We start from the raw sequence: 7,500 nt of genomic DNA on the forward strand, positions 1-7,500 counted from the left end.
GAAAACCACTCACTGTTGTGTTCCGTGGGACATGAAGCGATTTGAATTTTTTTTTAAAAGCCGCGTTGCGGTTATAATACAGTGTATCTGTGCATTATAATGTCTTGTCATTGATAATCTCACGATTTTCTTGACATTTATTCTATCTCCGTCTTAAAAACAGAACCGACAATTCGAAAGGTCTTTGATTATTTGTTTTGACTCAAGTCATATCGCAAAACGACAATCTTCAAAGCAAATGGTACTTTGTTATCTATTCAATATGTGTCATTTTCAAGAATTAATTAATTTTGAGCTCGGCAGAAAGATTTGGTATCCATCCCAAAATAGTACAAAAATTATATATATATGTATCTATATCTATATATATATATATATATATATATATATATAGATATATATACATATATATATATTATATATATATAGTATATATATATATATATTTTTTATATATATACTATCATAACATTTCAAGTTCACTGAAAACAAGACATTACTAAAATACTCGTTAATCTTTCAAATTAGCCGCATAGCAAACCAACCCCCCAACAACATTGAAACTTTTCTCACGCATTGAAATCCCTTTAACGACCTCCTCCAAACAACAGCACAACAACAGGTTGTTGCCGGGCCTGTCAGAACCTAATGACTGTCATTCCCAGCTATTTAAGTGGCGCACACAGAGCATATATATACACACCTCATGCATACGGATCTCCCCTCAGCAATGCTTAAATAACTTGGAGCGAATTTTTTCGACCCTCTCAAGTGCTTGACCTGGCATGACCCCTAGAGGCCTTAGCGATTTTTTCTTTCTTTTCTCTTCTTTTCTTTCTTGTTTGGTTCGGCACAGGGGCAGGGCAGGATGGGTAGGGTTTCGTGTTAATTGCCAGTCGCCTAGCGTGAGAACTTGCAACTCGAACTGTTGACGAAGCGCTGTTTACAGCGCTCTCTTTGGGTATGTGTGAGATCGTTGTTATAACAAACAACAACAACAACAACAACATCAATGCTAATAATAATAATAATAATAATAATAATAATAATAATAATAATAATAATAATAATAATAATAGGATATTTTCGATGGCGTCATGAAATACACGAAAAAAGTCATCTCGGTCAAATAATCGATCTTCAAGACACCAAGAAAAAAACCACCAGCTCACATAAAAAAATTAAAGAACTCTAGAATAATGTATAAGCATATATGTTTTTGTGGGGTAAAACGACACATTTAGCCGAAATGACGTAAGCTAGCCTAGTTTAAGTCTTAGATCTGTGTTAAAGCATTGCTAAGGCATAAATGCAACTGGGCTTTGTAAGAAAGTCTAAACAGATTTGAATTTTTGTTGTATTTGTCAAATATTTCAAAAATTTATGGATATTTTTCCTTCCTTTGATGTATGTATGTTACTCGTATACTGCTGAGGCTGGCAATCATTGATCACCAGTCGTCTGGATTCAGAAAATGTACGAAAAGAAAGTTTGACTGCGCACGCAGAATTTCTAACACATTTTGCATGCGCTGACACTCTGAGCCACGCAGATAAAAAGAATGCATCAGATACCTGTAAAACCCATATATTAGTTACACGTTACACTCAAAAAAGTATGTCAGTTAAATTTGACCATAAAGAGTAAATAATAAAAAAGTGAAAAAAAAAAACATTCACAAAATGCAGCGTCCACTGAACTGGAGCCGCAATTTAAAAGCTAATAAAGGCTATCATTATTACGTATTCATTCACTGAAAAGTATCTGAACTATTGATAAAAAAACTAAGGTGTCGATAATTTCCAAGCTTTAAAATCTATTTATTCCTATCTCAGTCTGCTTGTACGTCTGCCTATTAACCTGCAGACAGACAAATACAAACACGTGCGCATATCTGTGGAGAGAGAGAGAGAGAGAGAGAGAGAGAGAGAGAGAGAGAGAGAGAGAGAGAGAAATACGTTCACTAGGTCAAATGCCCCGTGCCGCGACCCCAGTTTTGGACTAGAGCCAGCCGAGCTCCTCTTACCTTCCTCCTACGGTGAGCATTAGAAGCTCCAACATCGCGTCTCGGCGACGTATACCCGAAAGTTTTGCCCCCGACGATCAGGAGGGGGTGGGGGTGGCAGGGGGAGGGAGGGAGATGGGAATGTGAGGGAGGAGGGGGAGGGCGGGGGGGCGACGGGGTATCGAGAAATCTTTACGCCAGAAGAAATGGTCTTCCAGTCGAATGGGGGAGTGACGGAGCAACAGAGAAAAACCCATTGAGGTCAGAAGACCCAGCGTCTTCCGAGAGAAGTGAAGGAATGAGATATTTGTAATTATGTGTAATTGCTCGCATCGGCGGATCTGAGGAGGAGGATGTAGGGAGGGAAGGGGGAAGTGGAGAGACGGGTTATGGAGGAAGAAGGGGTAGATGGTGATGATGATGATGAACTGACAGCAGGCAGTACTTTTGACAGGATGCTCCAGTTCCGAGATAATAATGATGTGAATAAATTACAGAGTCATTTGCAAAACAAGTATTTTAATAATTATTCGTGTGAAATATACATAAATCACAAAATAAACATCATTACCATGCATTGTGCACGCACACACACTCACGTCGTACTCTCATACACATACACAAACACACAAATCTATATATAGTATATATGTGTGTGTATATATATATATAATATATATATATATATATATATATATAATATATATCTTTTGTATTTCTTATAATCCGGCACCACGAAAAATATAGTTCAAGAACGCTTGAAAAAAAAAAAAAAAAAAAAACTTGTTGGTGAAACAGAGAAAGCGGGCCTGGCTGTAAATGCCCTTCCAGTATCCAAAAAACCGTAACCTAACTCCAATAAGCATTTGCTCCGAGCAAGAGAAAACACTTATAGGTCCTCCACTTTACTTTGCTCAGAATTTACCCTGTTAACTTCGGCAACTTTTTCGAAGACACTTATTGAACGGAAAACCTTACAAATCATGCAACTGCATACATGAATGGTAATCAACTAAATCCTCATCATAGAAATGTTTTTCGCCATGCCTCAAACCGAAGATGAATGACATCACCTCCATAAATGAGGGTGATATTTAATCATTCCAATATTCTTATTGTTCTTCTCCCTCTAATTGCATTGGCTTTTCAAATATCTCAAACAGTAATTGGATGTGCAGCGAGAGAGAGAATTATAGGACGCATCAACTGCAAGAGAATAAAAAGTTTTAAAGACACTTTCTCTTACAATAAAACGGTTCATGAAGACAATGGTATTAACATTTTTCTGTACGAAAGACCGCTTAGCAAGAAAGCGAAACGACAAAAGAAATTAAATGAGAGAGAGAGAGAGAGAGAGAGAGAGAGAGAGAGAGAGAGAGAGAGAGAGAGAGAGAGAGAGTCATCGCTAAAAGATCAATGAAACAAAAGACGGTCGAGATGTGGGTGGGACCGAAACACCTTCCAACTCTTCCCCCACTCAATCCCTTTTCACTCCCCCCCCCCCCCCCACCTCTTCAAGGTTCCATTATTGAATGGAATTGGGCCAAATCTCGATGTCAGATTTTTGAAACGCCTCATGAGCACACTCTCGCTTCAGGAGCTGATCAATCAATCAAGTGTTTAGCCATTAGATTAAAGTTGCATATCTATATCTTATGGTTACATTTTCAACGCAATGACTTTGGTGTTATAGTATGGCTGCTACATATCCTTGTTGAATTCTCTTTATTTCTCATTCTCTTCACTCTCTTAAATGACCATCCTTTTCTGGGTGGCAGTTAATGGCCATTTTATGCTCCCTCCACACAGATGTTTACACATCCTGAAAACTAATTAACGTGCACAGGTAAACCCGAGTGATATCGCCCCTTTCAAAGGCCATAATTCATCGGCTACTTTCATTCACCACGAATTCTCCATCCGGGGATCTGTTCCCCAACGAATCTTCTAATCACACACACCACCCCTCAGCGCCCAACATCAACTATGCTAATGCGAGGAATTAGCATAACCAGGAACATCCCAGAGAGAGAGAGAGAGAGAGAGAGAGAGAGAGGGGGGGGCAGTAAATCAAAAGATGGTTATGTAGAAGCGTATGGGCTATTAAATTTTGACCTACTTTTTACCTAACAAAAATTCTCTTTTTGTTGTTGTTGCGTGTGTGGGTGAGCAAGAGCGTTGCAAGACGAAGTTGGAGGTGATGGGGGTGGAGAGAATTTTAGTGTTACAGATTTTTCTTCCTGCCTTAAATTGCTTTCGAATGAAACCGGTTTGAAGTAAAACAGTTTCCTCTCCGAGAAAAAAAAAATGTAGCCTGGGAGAGCGTGACACTTAAACGGCATTGTTTTAGGAAACAATGGACGTTCGTTTTCTGCATTTGTGTTTCAGCAATGCCTTTTTGCGGTTATGAGTAATTAAAATGGGCGATCAGCTATGGATACTGATTGAACAGTTTTATGGATCTGTTTCTACACATTAAACACACACACACACTATATATATATATATATATATATATATATATATATATATATATATATATTATATATATATATATGTATATATATATATATATATATATATATAATATATAGTATTATATATATATATATAATGCTTAAATATCATACCCGTCCTTTTCATTATTTCCGAGATTTGGGAAAACTTCTTTCAACACCGTATATAGAAAAAACTTTGCAATCAATCATGAAACATTTCAATAACAAAAAACAGAACAAAAAACTTTAACGAAAACCGCTAACGTAAACATAATAAAGAAGAGAAAACGACCAAACGCGGACTAACAACAGAATCTCTCTCTTTCTCTCTCCGGGAGATTCATAACATCGGGTCTTCCATGAATGGAAGGAGTAAGAAGAGCAGGAGGAGATGAGTGTTTGTCGTGGCCTTGCAATGCATGGCAGAGCTCCCACTGGCTACAAGAGGTGTCTGCCGCTGCTCTGTTGTTGCTCTGCAGGGCTGGCGCGAGCCGCCCGTAACCGTTAGATGTCCTTGGCCATGGCCCCATCTCTCGGACGTCGGGGTCACAAGGACGCTGAATGCTGGATGTGCCATTCGACCTCGGCGATACACGTTATGTTGTCGTTTTTCGTCGTCCTTCATTGCGCTTAGATTCTTTTTTTTCTTCTCTTAGTTTAATAGGGCGTCGGGTCTCTTTTTGTTTTATTATTTCGTTTATTGTTATGTTTCATTCTTTAACGTATACTTCATGATTTTGAACGCGCACATACACACGCACGCATGTGTATACGCCCAATTACACACACACACACACACACACACCACACACACACACACACATATATATATATATATATAATATATATATATATATATATATATCTATATGAATAACAAACTTTGAGATGAAATTCTTGATCACTAATACCACATTTCCCGTGCAGTGTTTTCTGTATCTAATACTCATCCCTGTCCATATTTTCAATATAAACAGCTATTCAATGTTATCTTATATATCAATGAAGTATAAAAGAAAGTTTGCATTTAACTAAGAAACTCATTGATCTCAGTTATCATAAAGACCATTTTTTTTTTTACGAATTCCTTTCCGAATAAATGGTAACAGGCAACATTCTATTTCATTTGCAGGTTGGTATTACCTCGTTTGCCCGTGGCAGGGTGGCTGGCTAGAGGGCTTTGGTGCTGTGAGCGGATGTGGTAAGCTTGTTGGTGCTGTTGTTGTTGTTGTTGTTTTTGTTGGAGGTTGGGGGCAAGTAGGGATGAGATAGGAATAAGGGGTGGAGGGTTGGGGAGGTCCTATGTTATTTAAGAATGGCCTATAAGGATGTGGAATAATTGCCTACCATTCGCAAGATAAGCCTAAAGGCTCTTTCGCGCTGCGTCTTCTATGTTTGGTACATAAGGCTTTTCACATTTTACATCTCAGAGTATGTATGCCTACATGTGACAGTAAGAAAGAAAATTTGAGTTATTATTCAACAACATATATATAACGGGTATATATATATATATATACTATATATATATATATATATATATAGATATATATATATATATTATATATATATTATATATTATATACACGTAAATACATTCCTCTCTTTCAATAGTGCCACTTTAACATTAGGGACCACTGCGAAAGCTTCATAAACATTCCGACTGTCAATTAGACGGCAACAAATGAAGGCCTCTAAAATTAGCAGACATAAAACAGAGAATGATCAAGAACCCAGACATCTCAGAAGCTGTTTAATCTGTCTCTCTACGAAAGAGAAACGCAGCGGCAGCCGGAGAATTCTCGTCAGGCATCGATGGTTTTACGACCATCAAGTATTTTCGGGGGGAAAAAATCAAGAAAAATTTTTGTTGGAGAATAATCTCATAAGAACATGAATTGCCGCGTCTCTCTCTCTCTCTCTCTCTCTCTCTCTCTCTCTCTCTCTCTCTCTCTCTCTATTAACTTTTGTATTCTGTAGTTTTCACTCAGAAAAAATAAAAGGAATATGCAGATATCTCTCTCTCTCTCTCTCTCTATAATTTGCTTTGTATTCTGTAGTTTTCACTCAGAAAGAATAAAAGGAATATGCAGGTCTCTCTCTCTCAATTTACTTTGTCTTCTGTAGTTTTCACTCACAAAGATGAAAAGAATCTCTCTCTCTCTCTCTCTCTCTCTCTCTCTCTCTCTCTCTCTCTCTCTCTCTCTCATTTGCCTTGCATTCTATAGTTTGGCTAGCAAAGACGGCAAGGAACATGTAATCAAGCTGACGCTACCTCGCCAAAATTGAAACTAAAAAATTGTTCTTGTATAGAGTAATATCCAACCTATCCATTTATTATGAATAATGTTCACAAATTGTCTCCGTGCTGAATTCCCGGCCGTCATTACGCCAATCATGAATATCTGAAATTGCCCATCCCCCCTCCCCCCCCCCCCCACCCCCCCCCCCCCCCCCCAAAAAAAAAAAAAAAGGCGGACGGCTCGCTGACGGCTGACATGTCATGGAATTCGGAGGGCCGACCGCTTGCGCGCTTTAACTGACGTACTTCTTCGACAGATTACCCGCGTGATTTTCTGTGACCTGATAACACAGAGAGAGAGATATATATGTATATATATATATATATATATATTTATATATATGTGTGTGTGTGTGTGTGTATATATATATATATATAATGTATATATACATATATATATAGTATATATATATATATATTTTATATATATATATATAAATAAAGAGAGAGAGAGAGAGAGAGAGAGAGAGAGAGAGAGAGAGAGAAGCAGTAAGTTAAAAATTATATTCGATTCAGGATATATAAATATATACAAACATACACACATACAATAACACTATCACCACACACGCCACACACACACACACATATATATATAATTATTAATAATTTATATATCTAAAATTAATTAAAATAATATTATATATAATAATATAATATATATAATATATATATATTCAATCTTCTCCGAAACA

General features: G+C 37.3%; 1 protein-coding gene across 3 annotated transcripts in view; it reads left to right on the top strand.

Moving 5' to 3' along the window:
- LOC135208631 (cuticlin-4-like) overlaps positions 1-7,500 on the top strand; it is a 56,580-nt gene that overhangs the window by 18,194 nt on the left and 30,886 nt on the right. The window contains exon 2 of one of the 3 annotated variants that reach the window (XM_064241015.1): positions 5,636-5,704. The exons of the other annotated variants lie outside the window; for them this stretch is intronic. The gene's annotated coding sequence lies outside the window, so the exon portion shown is untranslated. The remainder of the gene's footprint in view (positions 1-5,635; positions 5,705-7,500) is intronic. 3 annotated transcript variants of the gene reach the window in all.

Source organism: Macrobrachium nipponense, chromosome 35, assembly GCF_015104395.2.
Source record: "Macrobrachium nipponense isolate FS-2020 chromosome 35, ASM1510439v2, whole genome shotgun sequence".
NCBI lineage: Eukaryota > Metazoa > Arthropoda > Malacostraca > Decapoda > Palaemonidae > Macrobrachium > Macrobrachium nipponense.